Source organism: Parambassis ranga, chromosome 17 (genome assembly GCF_900634625.1).
Source record: "Parambassis ranga chromosome 17, fParRan2.1, whole genome shotgun sequence".
Taxonomy (NCBI): Eukaryota; Metazoa; Chordata; class Actinopteri; family Ambassidae; genus Parambassis; species Parambassis ranga.
Genome location: NC_041037.1, coordinates 17,013,911 through 17,034,719, shown reverse-complemented (window position 1 = coordinate 17,034,719; position 20,809 = coordinate 17,013,911). Strand labels below are relative to the sequence as shown.

The 20,809-nt window shown below is 40.6% G+C and overlaps 1 pseudogene; it reads left to right on the top strand.

The window, feature by feature from the left end:
- Positions 1 to 12,619: 12,619 nt before the first annotated feature.
- On the top strand, positions 12,620 to 18,135 carry LOC114449903 (maternal embryonic leucine zipper kinase-like; annotated as a pseudogene).
- The last annotated feature ends 2,674 nt before the right edge of the window (positions 18,136 to 20,809 follow it).

Sequence of the window (20,809 nt, the reverse complement as noted above, 5' to 3'; positions counted from 1 at the left end):
AAAGCGCTCACAGCACATTACGACAACAGTTTCATGAACTGATTGATCCTTTTGTACAAGCAGCATTGAAGCTTTATATCTGTCTCATTGAGAGTGTGCCCAGCTCGCTTCTTTTCTTGGACCATTAGCTGGTCAGGCTTTTAAGTGAAGATGATGAGGAACCAAAGGCCGAGGTCAAAAAGGCATGAATGAAAACATTCTCAGAGGGCACGTCGTGAATGGAGAGGCATAGAGGCCGGGTCACGAATCCCTCTGGGTCTTATCTGTGCTTATGAAACCTAACACCACAACCCCCTCAAGCTTTCTAACAGAGAGGATTCAATGGATTGGATGTGTTGGTCAGAGTGTGTTTAACCTCCAGCAGAAAAGTGCAAAATGTGATTTTAATAAAACCTGAAAGCACAAAATGATCATATTTAGGATTTGGTCCCTGCAGCATATTTTATTTACCACTGTTGGCAAATCTGTGACAAACCCTCCAAAATAAAAGTCTCTACCAGGATTTTGTCACAGTTTAGTAGTTACTGTTGTTAATCTTAATCTTAATCCTAATCTTAAATAGATAAGCAAGAGGTTTTTATATTGTACTTGTTAAAGGCCAAGAATGATTTTTGTAGTTCAAATAATTAAAAATGAACATTTCTCAACATTACTAGTGATTCGTTGACCTCACTCTTTAGGAAGCAATGCGAGGTGCAGTGAGACAGTGCTGCAGATTTAAATGATCCAATCAAAGTTCTTTGTGGAGTAACTGCATGTCATATTTTGAAAGGGAGTACTGTCTATGGCTGCAAACTGCATCCCAGTCCCCCAGGTCTGCATTTAGCAGGGGGGCAGCAATTCTGGACTCTGAGTGTCTATAAGCCATTTTCTGCTGTGTTTGATGCATCATGTTTGAACAATTTCTGCTACTCATCACCCTAAAGGAGCACTTATTTACCAAAAAAAGCATTTTGGGAGAAACAAAATCTGTATCTGTCCTTTCACTCGAAGTGAAAATGTGTTTTTATATAGAAAAATAAAAAAAGAAACTCTGCTGCTTTTGAATAAGGTCAGAAGTAGCCTGGTTGCTGGGTTGTCTCTGTGACAGACCTCTCCGCTCCTTAATCCCGTCCTTTATCCCAACAGCACTCCACACAGACAGCATCTGCTGACTCATTAACAGAGAAAACAGCAACAATATCCTCTCTGTGTTTATTTCATCACGACAACAAGAATGAACATTATAACCACTCACTTAAGTCACGACTTGTGAATGAGTTAATTGACAGCACCGTAATTGTTAAAATGGCACAAGATTAAGAGTGTTACACAGCTGTCTTTGTTAAACACCGTCCACAAGTTAAGAGCGTCTGAGAGCTCTGGACGACACTCACACTGTGCACACCTGCTCCTTTATTTAGAGCGGCTGGGTCATTCAGTTGCCAACCTGTTAGTGTAAACACTGCTCATTCACAGTGTTTTCTTTTCAGTAAGCAGCAGTCACCTCATGCATTCAGCAATCAGAAGAGTAATGCTGCTGTAAGAATGCAATGTTAACCTGAACGGCGCTATCATGCTGACGTCAGGGTGCGTGAGCAGGGCCTGTGTTTGTCACTGGGCTTGGTTTTCCTCCTCAGAAACAAACATCCCGGCATCCTACAAACACACACTGTTGTTTTTTTTGGTTGTTGTTAAATGCAGCAGTTGCTTTCGGTTTAGTCCGTGACATTCTGCAGCTTATCTCACTGCACAAAAAAAAAAAAATGTGTGTGTGCATCTGAGATTACTTAGCTTGATGTCCGGGAGAGTCGCTTGGTGAAAGATTGGATCCGACCGTGTGTGTTTTAAGAGACAGAGAGAGAGCAAGAGCAAGCGAAGGAGACCACCTTCCTTGCTGACTTCCAGGTTTACATCGGGTACCTGACCCCCTGACAGGAAGTGTTTATATGTGACAGGTATGGATGGAAGGACACGATTGAAAGATGGTGGTCCTTTCACTCTGTACGCTGGAAGCTAGGCAGACGGTTACAATTAGGGAAGGCAACATGTGTGCATGGAATCAGTGAGAGTTTTAGACTGTCAGAATGACAACACTGAGGCACTTGTGATGGTTAAGATTAGAATACAACATAATCATCACATCACATGAGGGGCTCTTTCAGTCACTACAACACATAATAACTTCTGTATATTGAACGCGATAAAAATCCAAGGCTGTGCCCTACTTTCAGTTTCAGTTTTTGGTGTGTGCACAAACATAAATGCACATAGCATGGCATTAAAACATGAACTTTGATCTTATCTGGATAGAAAGCTGTATAATGTACCGGCATCTGCTCCATGTTTACATGTGCTGGTTGTAGACGTTAGTGAGGATTCACGAAACGTTGTCATGGTCACTTCTGGGTGCAGATGCTGGGAAGAATGATGCTGCAAAGTTTTGTACTGATCGCTTTCTCTGAATATCTTATTAATGCCTTTGTCCTTCAGTCAATAAACCGAAAGTACGAGCAGGAGTAATACAGGCTTGGACAACTTGGAGGAAGGGGGCGACGACAGCCATAAGGTCCGAGCTAGCAGCTAACAGTCAAAGCTATCGATCAAACCTCTGCACTGTGTAGAGCACTGTAATATCTATGTCTATTCACATGCACACTATTGTTAGAGTCTATTTATGTAGCTATGGGGTCTTGTTCATTTTGCGCAGATCCATGGAGCTGGGAGCTAAGTCATACCAATGCCAAGGCAGGTGGAGTGGTCTGAGGTCTGAGGAAGGTCTAAGGTGCACCACAGGGGAAGATTTGTCAGAAGGTGAGGCTCCAACACACACACAGAAGTAGACACCACACACCATCCCACATGTGAAGGAGTAGCATCTCTGCACATCCTGGTATTCTCCAATACACAGATCTAGGATAAATGGCATGTGGTAATACACTTAGCTCATAAGACCAGATAAAGAGCGATATTGGGCTTACAAGGATGAGGCAGGACGATGATTTTTTTGAAAGCAAACTTCATCTATTCTTCATACAGTTGTTTATTTGACAGAAAATGGCCTCATATGAGCTACGGTGAAAACACCGTATCTTGTTATTTCTATGTCACATACACCTGACCGTGGAACTAGAGGAGCATGTGTCAGTCATGTGTTTATGCGTTTATTTTACAGATGTAGTAACTTTGTAGATGTCTTTGCATAGTGCTTGAGTTAGCACCGTATGACACTGTTTTCCTACAGCGCATACATGTTGTCGGTGTCTGTCTGTCTGCTTCTTCCCCATGAGACCGTTTTACATCTTAGTGAGAAATGCTGCAAGATATCTTTGCAAATGTCATCACCCATCTAGCAGTTGGTGATCTGGTAGAAACTTGTAGTCTTGCTGGCAACGTGCCGTGCATCAAAGCGTACCTATAAGGGATTGATTACTTTAAGCTTTGTCTAAGAAAAAAATGTAAGCATACAACTAGGGATGTCCAGATCCAATCATGTGATCGGAAACTGGGCCCGATTACGTGGTTTCAGACTCGATCGGAATCAGACGTTACCTCCCGATCAGTACTCGGATATATATGTATTAGGGCTATCAATGACTGGTGTGTTATCTAGGGGTATGATTGTCGCTTTGGGTGCGAGAGCTGTTTCCCTTGCGATATTTCTTAGTTTTGAAACGAATGAAGTATTTATTGTCTGTGGCAATGCATTTCAGGCATTTTGTGGAAGTATTGTACCTGTGGAAATGAGTACCGAGTGCTCCTCTTGACACTCACACACACAGAGTTTCATCAGAGTATCACACAAGCCTCATATACTGTGATGCCTCACTGCTGTAACTGACATCCAACCTGTCAAGTAATCAGTGTGTGTTTGCACATGTACATGTCTGCCTCAGACCTCTTTCATCTCAGCTATAGAACCCTATCACCAGGACAAGCACAATAAACAGCAGGATTCTGGGCACTGTATTGTCGTGACAACAAAGGGTAAGGGGGAACGAGAGGAGTAGCACATCTGGGCCTCATCAGCATGCTCAGTCAGTGATATATGGCTTATGTTCCACCAGGTGACACAGCGTGAGGCTGAGGTGTGTTCTGACCCAGAGGGAAATGACATCATCGAGGGATGCGGATGTTTCTCAGGGCTTCAGAGAGCCATTTCTGGACCTGGAGGGATTCATGCTGTTTGGTATTATTAGAGTTGCCAAGAACAGTTGCAGTAGTGACAGTGTTCCTGTGGTCCAAACCAACCAACCAAAAAAAAAGTAAATTTAGCTGAAATGCTGGTTAGTGGTATTATTTTCACCTGTCATCCACAGGATATCTCTTCCAGCCAGCTCGCCTTACTGCACCAAAGGTTGTTTCTCCTCAGAGGTTAGCTACTGAGATTAGTGCGGTCAGCCCTGGACTGTGGATTTTAATGTTTTTATTTCAGTACAAATGGTCTACATGGTTTATTTGATGTTGATACTTAAATAGATGCTGGACAGGAAACATGTTATTTATTTTTATATATAACTAAAGGCTGTTCCTGCTCAGCATTTAAAGGGCCATTTCAAATTTGAATTATTATCATACTATACAATCTTTGCTGTATTTCCATCTTATTCTAAACAATACTTTTATTGATGGAGCATTTATTATTATTATTATTATTATTATTATTATTATTATTATTATTATTATTATTATTATTATTATTAGCTATATTAGGGAAAGGACTTATGTTCCATAGGAATTCACATGGATGGCTTAATATGATGGCTAGTCCTGCAGGCAGCACCAGTGCATACAACATAGTTCCTCACCTTAAAGTTTGTGGCATCCATAAAGAAAAAAATCATTACAACTATTTAATTGTTTGGCCCCTTCATGTTTCGAAAGGAGGTCAAGTGAAAGAGCTGCACCTCTGAACATAAACTGCCATAAGTTTAGGTCAAACAATACTAGTTAGTTCACCAAAGTTAGTTTATTTTATGCTTAGTGTAACATAGCTGTGGTCATAACAATAGCATCAGCTAATGTTTGCAACAACCAACCAACAATTATAATGGCAGTAAATGCAGAGCAAAATGACTTTTTGATAAAGTCTACCATGGATGTAAAAATGTGCTTTTTATTTTTCTAATGCATTTTTTTCCTTTAAGGCATATATCATTACATGAATGTTCATTTTTTTTATTGTGAAATTATTTGTTCTAGAAGCTGTAGAATATCAGTTTTAGATCAAAGCTGTGTCTGTCAGTGTGCTGACTAACACTGCCGAAAACCAAAAGCTTTGAGTCACTTCTGTTATTAGAAAACTTTTCATCGCCTCATCTGCTGGGGCACGCACTGCAAGCCACCAGTGTTTATCAAATCATATCATAATCTCAACAAAGCACTTTGGATCTAAAAGTGGACTTCAAAGCTGAAGTGGAAATATTTTTGGCAGTCCTCATGTCTTTTTTTTTCGGGTTCTTCATCTGGACTTTCTTCCTTAGTTAATCCTGCCCTGTTCTTCCAGCTTCCTTCCTCCTCCCTTTTATTCTTGCCTCTCATTCACTTCTCTCCCTTTGACCACTTCACTTTACTTATTCCTCCCATCTCAGCCCTCCTCCTTCTATCAGTCCCTCCATCTCTCCCTCCTGTTCTCTTTGACATGTCTCTGTGTTTCCTGTCCTTTGTGAACCCCTCCTCTCTGTCACATCTTGTTTTCCTCATTTTATCCTGTTTCAGTACAGTCCCCGCCCCTTTGAACGGCGGAGTCACGCTATTGGAGGAAGCGGGTGAACAGTGGCTGCTGAGTGACAGGTTATTCTGGGCTGACTGTGGAGGTAAACATAGCGAGGTAATGGAGGTAAATGTCCGGTCAGTAGCCAGAGTGGTACACAAACAATAGACCAGTAGGCTCTGACAGGGGCACTGATACAGTCAGGACTGTGTGGAGGGTCTCAAAAATCCACGTTGTTACAGGGGGCCTTTTTTAATTGGCTCTTCAAACAAAAAGTTCATGAAGACATTTTGTTCATCATAGCATGCCTCTACTGTTTGGACGCTACTGTATGAGTTAATATGCTCCTGCTGTTAGGTAAGACACACTGTATACTGTCTAATATAGTGTGGTCACCTTTCATAGTGCTATACTGCAGTTGTAGTGAGAATCATGAAATGTATCCCACAATGCACCATGAAAAGGTGCATTTGAAAAAACATACATATCGATCAGATGAAGCATAGCTATACAGGGATTTATAAGTAATGATGGTGCACAGCATCACTGATATATCATAATATATATATTGATTATGAATAGGCAGGCTCAGTGACCAGCAGCGGAACAGAAATGCTTGTTGTATACTTCAGCAAAGGCGCTGCCTCACTGTGAAGTCAATCATACTGCAGCAAGCAGAGATCGTGTGGCCCCACCTGTTGGCCTGCAGACTCTATGCTACCTTGACTCACAATTGATTTTACATAATGACCCAGGCCATAGCTAGCATGCTGACTTTAATATCACAACCTTTTTTTTTTTCAAGGTACTCCTGTTGTACCTGAGTACCGGAATGTGATTGGTTGATTCAAATGTTTTGTCGTACAAATCACATTAACAAAACATAAAAATCAGATCAAATGACTCAGATCAATCTGTAGTGCTTAAAATAAAACTGACACCAACATCCTGTCTGTGTCTAGAGGTGTTAGGCCAAGCGGGACCCACACACACACACACAGGAAGTGTGTGAGGCCCTGTCTGTCTGGCATAGTGGAAGATGATTCTCTAGAAGGAATAGGACCTCTCAGTAATGTATTCACACTGCTGGCCAATACAAACCAACTACTACAATTACACTGTCTGAAGCATACATGCAACACTCTCTAACAGAATTTCTAGTATAATGTGCATTTTTGAGTAGTTTAAACTCACCTGGTCAAAACATTGTCTAAAATGTTAGCCCAGACGCATGGAAAAATAGTACACATTTTATTATTGTCGATCATACCAGTATAAAATACAAGGTCAACCAACAGAGGGCAAAAAAAAACATCAGTTAGATCAATATTCTGTAATGTGTGCCACTATATACATAAGAAAAATTCTAACCAGCAATTGTCTCCAGTTTAAAGCACATTTTTTTCCATAAACAATTCAAATCTGTCTACAAAAACTAAATGATATACTCTTGATCTTCGCTATGGTTACAATTAAATTGCATCCAAAATCCAGTTTATTTTTTATTTATGTATTTATTGGTTATTAAAAAGTTTTCATATAATTAGCTGGATAATCCAGGCCCTTCAAACTAAAGATTATAAAAACGTGTTTCTGAAATGTTTGATGTGTCTTATAAAGGCCGTGGGAGTGATGAAATGATTGACTGTGTTTTGACTGTGTTTTGTTTTAGCATTTTAAATTTAATCATCGCCTTGGATTATTCCCATAATCCATCAGTCTGTAACTGGACTACATCAATGTGGTATGAATTAGCTTTAACACAATTAATAACAGGATGCTACTATATCAAAAGCTCCTGAACGAACCTCTATATGTGAAAAAGTTTAGCTGCTCGCAACACTTTCATGGTCTAATATATTTAGACTGTTTCGTGAACTTTGCATTGTGTAGTAAGGGAACTAATGTAAGTCCTGAGTGTAGAGGATAGAAGCTGAATGGAGGAGAAAGGGATATGAGGGGAAAGGGGAGACGGGGAAATAAGGGGGACCTCTGGACCTTTTTGGAGTGTTTATATAGTGGTGGTAGGATATCCTGCTACATGATGAAATCATTACAGACCTGTGTAGTCTCCTTTCAGTTCCAGTGTGTGTGTGTGTGTGTGAGTGAGAGCTGAGTGTGGTGCTGAGTGATCATGCCAAATGTCAAAACTCTTTGTTGGATCAAACTGAAGTCAGTGAGCTGGGCTGGCTGCTGCCCATGCCCATCTTGATAACAAGGACACAAGAGAGCTCAGGAGTTCACACTGGGTGTGATTTCAAAATTCACGTGTTGTTATTCGGTCTCTTTTAGTGGCCACCAGTTATCATAGAATCCCAGTATTGGGGCCCTGCCGTGGGCCCCTCTTGACCTCACTTCACCTCTCTAAAAAAAAAAAGAAAAAAATATTAGCTAATAATGCAGGAGCCACAATATATTTATGTTGTGACATAGATTTCTAGCAACAAAAACATAAGTAAATAAATACATTTTAAGGAAAAAACACATACCCTATAAGAATAATTATATCGTATATATATAGTTAAAAAATAAATAGTATGTTGCTTCTGTGTATTAAAACACTTTTCACTTTAACTTTTTCAAAGTTATTTTTAATATTTTGATGTATTATTTATTCCTTAGCTCGTTTATTTGTACAGTTTGGTGTTCGGAGAATTTTTTAGAGTTTTTTCACTGAAAAAAATGGTAAAAAACTGTACAGAATACAAATGAAATAGACTACAAAGTCATTCCGGCTCATAATCATAATAAAATTCCCTGACATTAAAAAAAAAAAAAAGTAATCTGTAAAGGATCATTATACTTTACATTGAGTGAGTCGATCACTTACTGCCGACGCATGGACGATGTTGACGTGTCTCAGCACTTGGATCAAACTGGCCAGCAGGAAAATGTCCAAATCCTTGATGTGGTCCTTTAATCTTCGCTGTTAATCCATTTCCATTGTAATGAATAAATGTGCAAACAGTTAGAAGTAAAACACAGGAAATAGCATTAGTTCCTGTGGCTGCACTGTACTAATACACAGACTGTGGTCTACAGGATACATCACCTTTCAGTGGGCTTCCTCTGACCACGCGTGGATGCGTGTCCATTTGTGTGCGTTAGGTGTATGTCTTACTTCGTTTGTCTGCTTGTATGTGTAACTGGAGCTGTGTGTGTATTAGATTTAGGTTTTTGACCTTGTTTGTGAACTGTTGTTTGTGACTTTCAGAGTTTGTATTGGGATTAAGTGTAAATCTGGATTAGGTTTAAAACAAGGTATGGATTAGGGATGAGCACCTAGGGCCTCTGGGGACTGGCTAAAAAAAAGTCCCACAGACCTCCATTTTGAAATGTCCATGTTTACATTAGAAATAAACATGTTCACAGCCTGGTACAAATTTTGTAAAAAATTATATTCAGCTTTAAAATTACGCATAGTAATAGGCATGGCCGCTTTGAGTGACAGGCAGTTGCTGTATCGCAGCGCAAGCTTCCACAATCTCCTGCACACCTCAGCTCCAATCACGCTCCCCTTCTTTGTCAATATTTAGAGTTTTGGCATACTATGACGCCGCCAACATGCCGATGGTTGGATACTATAGTTTTTACTGTCAATGGTATACACATGTACTATCAAGCGGCAACCTCTGGGGCTACTCACCTACCTCACCTCATTCACGCTCCACCTCTTTGCCTGTATTTGGAGTTCAGGCAGACTGTGAGGCCGACACTGTGGAAAAGGTCAGAGCTTCCCACAGAGCATTGCAGAACACCCACAGATGATGTCACATGTTATATACTGTCTATAGTGGGTACAGTGTCTCTATATCTCACCTCTTAACAGGATTATGTCCAAGCAGCAACTCCCAACATGTTATTTGAAGATGGTATTGTAGCACTGTACTGTTCTATTTTTATTAACACATATTGTGTTTAACCCTTTAAACCCTGGCCATATTAAAAGAAAAAATCACCTAAAAAGACATTCCCGAAGAAAATGAGGAAATGCACCACAATAATAATGTGCATATGCATGTTCTTGGTGTCTAGGGACATCTAGGGACCTCAGAGAATGCATTTCCAGTGTTTAAAATATTGTGTCTATTAGTATGCCTGAGTAAATTAGAAAAAACTACAGGAGAAATGTAACAATTTTATCCTCGCCTGAGTTTTTTTTCCTATTTGACAGAGGAAAACATTATGCTAACAATGATTCTATGTACACAGATGCCATTGATCACATTCAGCTATTCCTTGGCTACAAATATACCAAATTTGATAGAATTTGAACAAAGAGCAAAGCCTTCACAAAGGTTTTAGTAAGGATATCACCAGGCGGACACTCAGTTTGGCACAATTTGGCACCACATTGCCAAATAGGTTACTATAGCTATAGCTAGCTTACTCATTTCCAGTGGAAACTGGCTGGAAAATACAATTTATATCCATTTCACTAGTCTATTGCCATCTACTGGAGCTTTTGGGTATGAATTTACCTTGCACTTCATCAACTTCTACCATTATGCACAGTGTAAAATCAATAGAAAAAAACATCAAAATGTATGATTTTGTCTCCAAATAGAGTAGTTTTTATTATAATAACTAATAACTAATGTACATTAATGAAAGTCCAACCAAATATTAGGTAAAGAAAATAAAAATAACAACAAGGAGAGGTGATGCCTCAGCGTTGAGCCCAGATGGGCCTGGAACCTCACTTTCCTCTTCTCTTCCCTCTTGTTGGCTGTGAAAATAATAACAATTATTATTATCTGTAATTGCATACATATTGAAATACACATATTATGTAAATAATATGTAAAGACAGTATTGAATAGGATTGAATCATCCTTCTTCATCTCTGTTCAGCTGTTCCCTTAGGGGTTGCCACAGTCAATCATCACCACTATCCTCTGCATCCTCCTCTCTCACCCCAACTACCACCCTGCTGTCTACTATATTGTGTACACGTATATATATAATAAATCATTTTATCGATCAACACGGATATTAGCAACAAACAGTTTACACTTCAAAATAAATGTACAAAACTTACTCAACTTACTCAAACTGGGTCTATCTTTTCCAACGTTCAACGTTGCTGGCAACGGGGTCGAACGAATCCGGAAATTCCTGCCGTTGAAATTCTGCTCCATGCCCCTCTCGTCACGGTATCATGAAGAGATACGCTAGCTAACAACCTAAAAAAAACCCTCTGATACTTACTGAAACTCACTGAAATTCACCGAAAGTCACTGAAGCACACTAAAGCAACTACAACCTCCACAAACACATACGCGTAGTTAGCTAGCGTTAGTGTTGTTGCGTCTAGTCTTTACACAGGGATTTTACGTCAGCTGGGTATTGTAGTCCATTAGATTTTTTGTACCATTCGATTCAGTAGCTTGTCCTCTTTCATTGGACTACAAACATGGCCGCAACCGTGGCAGAATTTGATCAGAATTTGAAGTAATAGTGCCTGTACGTTTTCGGCCCTTCGGCGGGCCCATCGGGTTAAGGAATTTCGGTGTCATTTTTAACATGGGAGTCTATGAGAGAGCCCTTCAACGAGGGTCATCTGCCAAATGTATCTCCTACAAATTTCAAGCTACAGACTCCATTTAGTCTTAAAACGCTCATTAGATGCTGCTCTATCAAACTTGTATTCAGAATTTTCTAATTCCGAATCATTTCCGCATGCCAGGCTCTTAAAGTTGGAGTGGTTTTTGAGGCCTGCTCTGCTGTTACCATGGTGACAGGCTGACACACAGAGGCATACAAAGCTCTGAATTGCTCTGATTCTCCAGCAATTCAGAGCAATCCTTCACATCAGCATTCAAAGCATTCTAGTATATATTAAGATAGTGTGGTAACTGATTCAAGCTACTGAAACCTGTTGGAAAGTTTGGAAATGATTTGCAGGCTTTTTCATATCTGAATAAAACACACAATGTTTCATATGAAAATTGAAAAACAAACATTTGTTTTTAAATGTTGCTATGACGTTATCATGATGACGTTTTGGTGATGACGTTTTGGTGATGACGCTCCTGATGACACAGGATAGAATGTTGATTTCACCATAGAGACGTATCAACAAAGCTTCAGTCTTTTGGGACACAACTCACCAACCTGAGTACTCACCGTTGTTTCTTCTTGTAAAGAAGTTGCATTTTCCTGCAAGAGATGGATCCTTTCACCTCATCATCCTTCACTGCAGTAAGTAACAAGCTCTTCTCATCTCTAACCCTCCTAATGTCCAAACTTCTTTTAGAGAAATAAATATGAACTAGAAAAGCATTTCCTGAAGAAAATGCAAGTTTGATTGCCGCAGCTGAAGCATTGCTTTGAACGCTGATGTGAGTGATTGCTCTGAATTGCTGGAGAATCTGCAATCTGAACTTAATTTGCTGAAACACAGTTAAGAATTTAGAAAGATGAAGCTCTTATATGGAAAAGTAGAAAATGTTTTAATATTATGAAGATATGAAAGAGAAACAGCTGAAGACAAGAACAGTATGAAGTCACTAGGTTGATTGCCATGGCAATCAAACTAATAATAAAGACGTAGAATAACAAGAGTTTGATTGCCTAGCAACGGCAATCAAACTAATAAAGACGTAGAAGAACAAGAGTTTGATTGCCATGGCAATCAAACTAATAATAATAAAGACGTAGAAGAACAAGAGTTTGATTGCCTAGCAACGGCAATCAAACTAATAAAGACGTAGAAGAACAAGAGTTTGATTGCCTGGTTTGGTTGCTGGGCAACCAAACTAATTATAGCTTAACTATCAGAGAGTGTATTTAAACTCTCTATCATAAAGATTACAGTGTTAAAATGTATTAGCGATGTTAATGCTGCAAATTTCAGTGTTCTTGTAAGCCTGTTGGTAATTTCAAACCTTTTTTTTATCTCGTATGAAGGAGGTTTATCGTGTAGCTGGAGCAGGAAGCATGCCCGTGGAAAGGACGACGGAGTTCCGAGCCGAAGAGCTCTACAAATATTACAAGGTTTATGAGACCATCGGCTCGGGTAATTTCAGGACTAAATGCAGTTTGTGTCGTTTCGTGTCATTTCTATTGTGTGTTAAAGGACGCTGTGTTTTATTTAGGAGGCTTTGCTAAAGTCAAGTTGGGTCGTCACATCTTGACAGGAGAGAAGGTTGCCATTAAAATCATCAATAAAAAAGATCTCGGGGTGAGTCTGACTGAAGTGTACAACACAAAACTTACACAAACCATGACCTCAAGCTGCAGGACCATTTGAAAATGTACAAAACAAAAAAATAAACACGGCTGTGTTTACATCACATTTAACCGATGTTGAAAGCACCTTCACTTTCTAACTCTACAGGATGACTTGCCTCATGTGAAGCTGGAGATTGAAGCCATGAAGAACCTGAGTCATCAGCACATCTGTCGGCTGTACCAGGTCATAGAGACCTCCACCCAGATATTCATGGTGCTGGAGGTAAAGGTCGAACAGACAGAGATGATGTGTGACTCTGAATAAAACAATCTTATGTTCATATATTTGCCTTCTTTGTAGCACTGCCCAGGTGGAGATTTGTTTGACTATATCATAGCAAAGGACCGTCTGTCGGAAGAGGACACCAGGGTGTTTTTCAGACAGATTGTGTCTGCCATGGCCTACGTACACAGCCAAGGATACGCACACAGAGACCTAAAACCAGTAAAAGTCCTCATCATACAGCCAGATACCACAAAATGTTTGTCTGGGTTTGACTACACTTGATTCTAATGTTTGTGTCTCTGAATCTTAGGAAAACATATTGATTGATGAGGATCATAACTTGAAGCTCATTGACTTCGGCTTGTGTGCCAAACCTAAGGTACATCATCAGATGAAAAAGTCTGATCTTTAAGGTAAAACTGTCACATACTGGTCTACATATCACGTTTCCTCTTTCTCAGGGAGGTTTGGGTTATGAGCTGATGACATGTTGTGGGAGCCCCGCATACATTGCACCTGAGCTCATCCAGGGCAGAGCTTATATTGGTTCAGAGGTAGGACATGCATACTGTTGAATGTTAACATGTAGAAACCTTTGTGTTTACATTCAGGATCTCCACTAAAAAAGATCAATTATTACCTGCCTGCTCTGCTGCGTCTGCCTCTTCTTGGTTTCTTGATCTTATTCACTGGTGCATGACTCGGTACAACTGAGCTTGAAGCTGAAATACTGCTGTGTAATGTGTAACCTCCAGGCTGATGTATGGAGTATGGGAGTGCTGCTGTTCTCTCTGCTCTGTGGAGACCTGCCCTTTGACGATGATAACTGTGTAGTCCTCTACAGGAAGATTACAGTAAGAGCTCTGCTGTGTGTCCAGCATATTGGTTGAAGTTATGGAGGTGCTGCTAAATAATTTGTGGCCATGACCAACAGTCGTTGTTTTGTCTTACAGTCTAAGCTAGTGCCGGAATATTGTTTGTTTTTCCTGAAGTGTTTGTGACGTGGATATTTTTTTTCAGAGGGGGAAATATGACAACCCACACTGGCTCTCTCCAGGGAGCGTCCTTCTCCTCAACCAGATGATGCAGGTACATTTCAGTCAGTTTGTTTGGTTTTATTTGTGTTTTATCTTGACCTTATCCTTTTTTGACACAAGCAAGGTAGAATGGGGTTCTTGTCCATATTCCTACATGCATCATCTACAGATGTTGAAAGAACATAAAATATAGAAAATAGCCAACTGAAAAAAGGTCCAGTGGAAAAAAAATCTCTGTCACTCACTAATTGATTGCTATAATGGGGATATTATCATTGCCCAACTTGCCATTTATTGATGTGTCCATTTCACCTTGCAGAACACAGGAAGTGCTTGTTTACTGTAGGCAACTAACATTGGGGGAATTCAGATCTGTTAACTAAACTGTTTTTGTCAATGGAGTTTGACGGTTTGATTCAGTGTGGTGTCAGTTCCCTGTAGGAAAACCCTATCTGACATCAAGGAAAAAAGGTCCTTCTTCAAAGAAACAGAGCCATCCTCTTTTACAATGTACACTTAATATCTTTATCTGTAGTAAAGCACAGTAGTCTGTTTTGGGAATTTACAATATTAATATCTATCTCACATAAATAATCAGTTTCTGAACTGTTCTTGTATTATAGTTTTAGACACAGTGTACATGTTGAATTGCAGTGTCTGTGTGTGTCCTGTAGGTGGACCCCAAGCGTCGTGTGACTGTTAGACAGCTACGGATCATCCCTGGGTGATGAAAGACCACAACAGCCCTGTGGAATGGTACAGCAGGCAGCTGGTAAAGACACAAGAGGATCATCTATAACAGCATGCATTAGCAAACATTTAAACCACACAATTACAAACACTTAAACAGCTTTTGCTTTCGATATGTGTTCTCTTTGGTAGCTTGTTTCTTTTGGTTTCAAATCAAAGATTCGTCGATTTCGAGGTTTTTTACTGAAACAATAACATCCTTGTATTATATACTCAACAATATTATTTGTTGGAAATTGTTGTTTTCGTGTGTTGACATAAAACTAGAAGTGTCCCTCTTGGGTCTTTAATGGATAGTCCTGGTCTTTTTTTTTGTAGCTTGGTCACATAGATGAAGACTGTATCACTGAGATGGCAGTGAACATGAAGCGATCGAGAGAGAGCACCACAGCGCTTGTGAGGGAGGTGTGTGAATTCACTACACTGTAAAATCTGTTTAAGAGATCTGTGTGCATTTTTTTGCATGGTTTCTGATGGATTTTAAAACATCTCCCCTCCCACAGTGGCGTTTTGACCACACCACAGCCACCTACCTGCTGCTGCTGTCAAAGAAGCAGAGGGGAAAGCCTGTCCGCCTGTGTCCTCAACCAGCTGTCTATGATTCCTCCTGCTCTCCGCTGCACCAGGGACTACAGGTCAGACTCTGGACCACTCCAATATACTCCACATATTTAGGGCTACTGCCAGGTGGATGTTCTTCTTGTACTGATTCTCTGCACCTAAATGTTGTTGTGGACCTTTTTCTTGTGTTCATTTTCAGACAAGAGACGCATTTCAGTTCAGCGAGGATGAAGATGCTGTAATTGTGGATTCTATGGACTTTTGCTCAGATTACATTGATGATCACATCTCACAGCATACACCCCAGGGGGTCAGAGGTCATCCAGATGAAAGAACAAACAAAGACATGGTATGTGAAAGTTGAAACAAAAGCAGGAAGCAGAAGGAGGAAGGGTGGTTGGGAGACCTGATTGTCAGACAGTCTCTTTGGTATTCTAACATTATGCTATGATGCTGCTAAGAAGACCCTTATTTTGTGGTATTTGATTGTTCACAAGCAAAGGCAAAAGGGGAGGGAGCTGCCATGGTAAACCTTGGCTAATGCTTCTGCAAGACAGCTTCTCTTGGTCTATAACCATTTACCTGTCTTTAAAGATGACAGTCATTCCCCATACAGTGACTAAATGTTGTAGAGAGAATGAATTTGGTGTCCAGCTGATGTGCTGTTCAGACAGACCACACATTCAGTATGATTCTGTCAAGAGTAATGTACTCATACCACTTTTCTCATGTTGGATTCCTAAAGAGGCTGGCATCTCCATCAGTGGAAAAAAGGTGTGCTTACAGCCCAACCCCAGAGAGGGGGCGGAAAACGACACCACACCGCCAGGAGAAGAAGGAGAGGGACCAAGAACGAACCAGTGAAAACAAGGAGAATACTGCTATCCAAGAAAATCAAAATGGAACCAAACCCACAGCGGTCACACCCAAAGGTAGGAATAATTTCCTGGTTACAGATAATGCAGAGCTTCAGGACTAGTACAGTTTATTTGAATACTGTAATTGTTTGTTGTTCCAAACAAGGGCTTGAAGTACCGTCCCTATTAGATTAGATTTGCATTAACCAACTGCCCCTCTCCACCCCCCCCCCCCTCTTTCCTTTATCTATCCCACACTCACAGTCTCATGCAGCTCTCATAATCACAAGTGCCACATCCACATGCCACACATTTGCAAGTAAATTGTCTTCTGGTAGTGACATGTGTTCTCTTGCCACTAAAACCTATCTCTCTGTTGTGTGTGTGTGTGTGTGAGAGAGAGAGAGAGCGAGTGTGTGAGACTCATTTTGCCTTTTGTGTTTACAACTCTAATGCCAAAAACAGCCAGTCATATGCATAACAGCTGTTCTTAAATTACTTAAAACTGGGATGAAACATTCACTCCATAATATCTGTTTTTTTTCAACACTAAAAGTTTCCTAATGACTCAATCATTTTTGTATGTTAGTAGTTGAACCACACCAAATAATAATAATGCTGGTACTATTAATATAGAACTATTGACTCTTGTGTCAAAAAAAGAAAAACAGTGCCAGAAGGCTGAAATGATAAATTTATGAGACCAGAAAAGCAGCAGTCACAGCTTCCTTTATATTGGAAAATGGCTAACTAGATTCTTTACTTTTTGATGTGTAAATGTAGGTGGTGATAGTGCAACTAAGGAGCTGAATAAGAAGAGGGCAGCAGAGAACAAAGATGCTGCAAACCTTGAAATACTGGCCTTTAGTCCAGAGCGAAGGTGAGTGCTCTACAAGATGAGTGAAGGGACGATGTCCTTACACGTCTTTGGTCGGCCAATCAGACCGAAATGGGGGAAAAAAAACAAGAACATGTGAGTCACAGGTGACAGAAGTTAAGCTAAACTGTTTGCTTTCCAGGCCTTGTTCTCTGGACATGGCCGTCACAGACAGTGGGAAGAAGAAGAGAGCAGGGAAAGTGTTTGGTTCCCTGCAGAGAGGCCTAGATAAGGTGATCACTATGCTCACCCCGAGTAAGAGACGAGCCCATCAGCACGGCCCCGCAAAATCAAGGTATAAGCATGGTGAAACAACAGACCTCACCATAATTTCTTCATTTTTCTTACTTCAATAAACCATGTTCATAGAAAAGCTACAATGATAAACTTTTGTTGATGAATGGCTGTCTCCTTCCAGGATCAATACAACGTGACTCTGACCAGTCAGACCAATCCAGACCAGGTGCTCAACCAGATCCTGTCCATCCTGCCGGAGAAAAACATCGATTTCCAGCAGAAGGGGTTAGAAAGACATGCTGCCTCCCTGCCTTTTTTTCATAATGCTGCTCCTCCTATCAAATTCAGTCATTTTACCATTATTTACTTCACCCATCATTCAGGTACACTCTCAAGTGTCAGACCTGCAGTGACTTTGGAAAGGTGACCATGGCGTTTGAGCTAGAGGTGTGCATGCTGCAGAGGCCAGAGGTCATCGGAGTGCGCCGCCAGAGGCTGAAGGGAGACGCCTGGGTCTACAAACACCTGGTGGAAGACATTCTCTCTGCATCCAGTATCTGAATGATGCACTTTCCTGACAGTAGCACTGCTGGTTTTAAGTCAACTTTAGCATAATTGTCAGCAACATGACGTTTCTTGTCAGAAAAGAATGACTGATGCAGGGAGCTGTCTTTTTTTTTAAAACATAGACTAGAATACTGTGGTATGTTGTGCTGATTACATTTGGTATTAAGCTGAGAGAGAGAGAGAGAGAGAGGGAGAGAGAGGAGAGAGAGAGAGAGAGAGAGAGAGAGGGAGAGAGGAAGGGAGAGAGAGAGAGAGAGAGAGAGAGGGAGAGAGGGGGAGAGAGAGGAGAGAGAGAGAGAGAGGGAGAGAGAGGAGAGAGAGAGAGAGAGGGAGAGAGGAAGGGAGAGAGAGAGAGAGAGAGGGAGAGAGAGGAGAGAGAGGAGAGAGAGAGAGAGAGAGAGAGAGGAGAGAGAGAGAGAGAGAGAGAGAGAGAGAGAGAGCAGAGAAAGAGCGGACAGACCTCAGCTCATACAGAGGATGTGGACAGCAGTGATTTTATGTTCTGTTATTTAAATGTTACTTATTAAATTGTATATTAAATCGTTCTTGTCTCTGTGTTCTTAAACTCTTCTAACCTTGTTACATATGTGTTTTCACCTATTTATAATTGAAGTAAACTTTTGAACAACTTCTCAGTGACCACAGTAAATCATTTATTGTGTGTGTGTTGTGTTATGTACAATATTTACAAAGACACAGTTTGAACATTTCTAACTATTTACCAGTGGGCATTATGAAAATGTACAGTTTATTATTTATAAAAATCAGCAGAAAATACTATTCACAAAGAACATATATATAAATGTTTGGCTGAGCAGGAGTCCTTGGTGCTTCTGGACTGGATGATGCCACGGTGAAGACCTTGGAGTCCTCTGGCTGTGAGTGGGACATCATCTGGGGGAGGGGGGTGTCTGTCTCCTCTGTCCACCACATCGTCCATCAGGGTTTGCAGAGCTGACGATCGGCGGCTGCCATGTTACTAAAGATGTTTTTAAAAAGGGCAAAAATAAAAATAATAACTTCAACAGAGCGGCTTCCAACGCAGCTTAAAATATGAATAGCTATAAAATATGTATCCTCACCCTCCAAAGGTGATGATGGTCAGTACACCTCCTCCAGGACAGACAGCTGGTCCTGCAGGGAGCCCCACTCTCCTCCACCCAGCAGTAATTCTCTGGTGTAGTGACAGACCTGATGCTTAATTACACATTAAAGCAGTGCTTTCAGGGTTATTTGCAGGGTTCGTACACATTTAGCTATTTATTTAAAGTATTAAAATTACAAACAGACCCTGTATCCGGAGGATCCTCAGGAGGACGCGGCCTCCTGAGACCGCGTAGGCTGCGTCCTCCGAAGGATGCAGACCCTGAATTGGGACACAGCTACTGTTCCACTTTTCAAACAAGCATGGACTGAACTGCTCCAGGCTGAGTTTAGGAAACTTAGCGCCACCTGTGTGAGAGGAGGGACAATGACACAACTGACAGTGGTGATTACACGTGATGACAGCAACTTCAGTCCAGCTGTTGTCCACACTCAGGCTCTGATCCTCCACCACCAGCCCAGCAGGAGGTGTTACCACCAGTGAAATTATACCGTATTTTGACTTCTTCTATTGCCAACCTTCACCTCTGTCTTAAATGATCGTACCACCCTAACACCCTTTCTCATTAGGGTTAACCCCCTCCTCTTTATCATCAGCTCAACCCACCATTACCCTTCTCCTCCTGCTGGGACACACAAGGAGAACCTGCCAGAGAGAAATGCTGATCAGCTGCAACACACAGGCATGACAAATGTGGCATTTTATCAGGTAGGAACATCATTTATTTCACATTATATACTATGTTAAAGACCTAAAATCGTGTCCATTACAGCTGCACAAAAATACTGAAAACAATGTTTAACATGTAAGTGAAGGCATCTCTTGACACCTTTCACTGCTCATTTTCTTGGAGGTAAAATGTTCAAACACTGTCACCAAGCTAAACTATCACCATCAATCTCTCCACCAACGTGAAGTGAAGCCTGGAAGATGAACAGACGGACGATGACAGAGTATAAAACACACCACTGCTCCATCGACTGGATGAATAATACATTTAAAGTCAAGTAATTTTGTCTCTATAAACACAGAAATCATTTTATTTTGATCTTTTTACAATGTCAGAAAAAACAAAAATATGACACTGAAAACCAGAGAAGACAGACATGAAATAAAAACAGACGCTTCATATAACCATGTAAAACAGAGAGTTGTAAACACATGTACATAAAAAAACATGACTGTAAATGAGTAATGCTTTGCTTGTGTATGTTATTCAATTAAGTTCTACACCTACAGGGGAGAATAATAACATCCGCACATAAATATAAGATAAGATAAGATAAGATAAGATAAGATAAAACTTTATTAATCCCGAAGGAAATTCTTGTGCCAGAGGTATCAAGTCACAATAAATGCAGTTAAGTACAGAGTATAGGTATAAGTGTCACTATAATCCAAACTAAGAGTACAGTACACAGTATGAGCACAATATATGATACCTGGATACAAATATGGAGATGTAAGGTGCTAAGTAAACATGATATAGACAAGTGGAGGGAATGACAGTGATGCCTGACATGAATATCTAGCGCTTCTCCCTACAGAAAGGGGAGGAGTTATACAGTCTGATGGCCACTGGCAGGAAGGACCTCCTGTGGCGTTCTGTGCTGCTCCTCGGTAGTCTCAGTCTACCACTGAATGTGCTCCTGTAGGACAGCAGT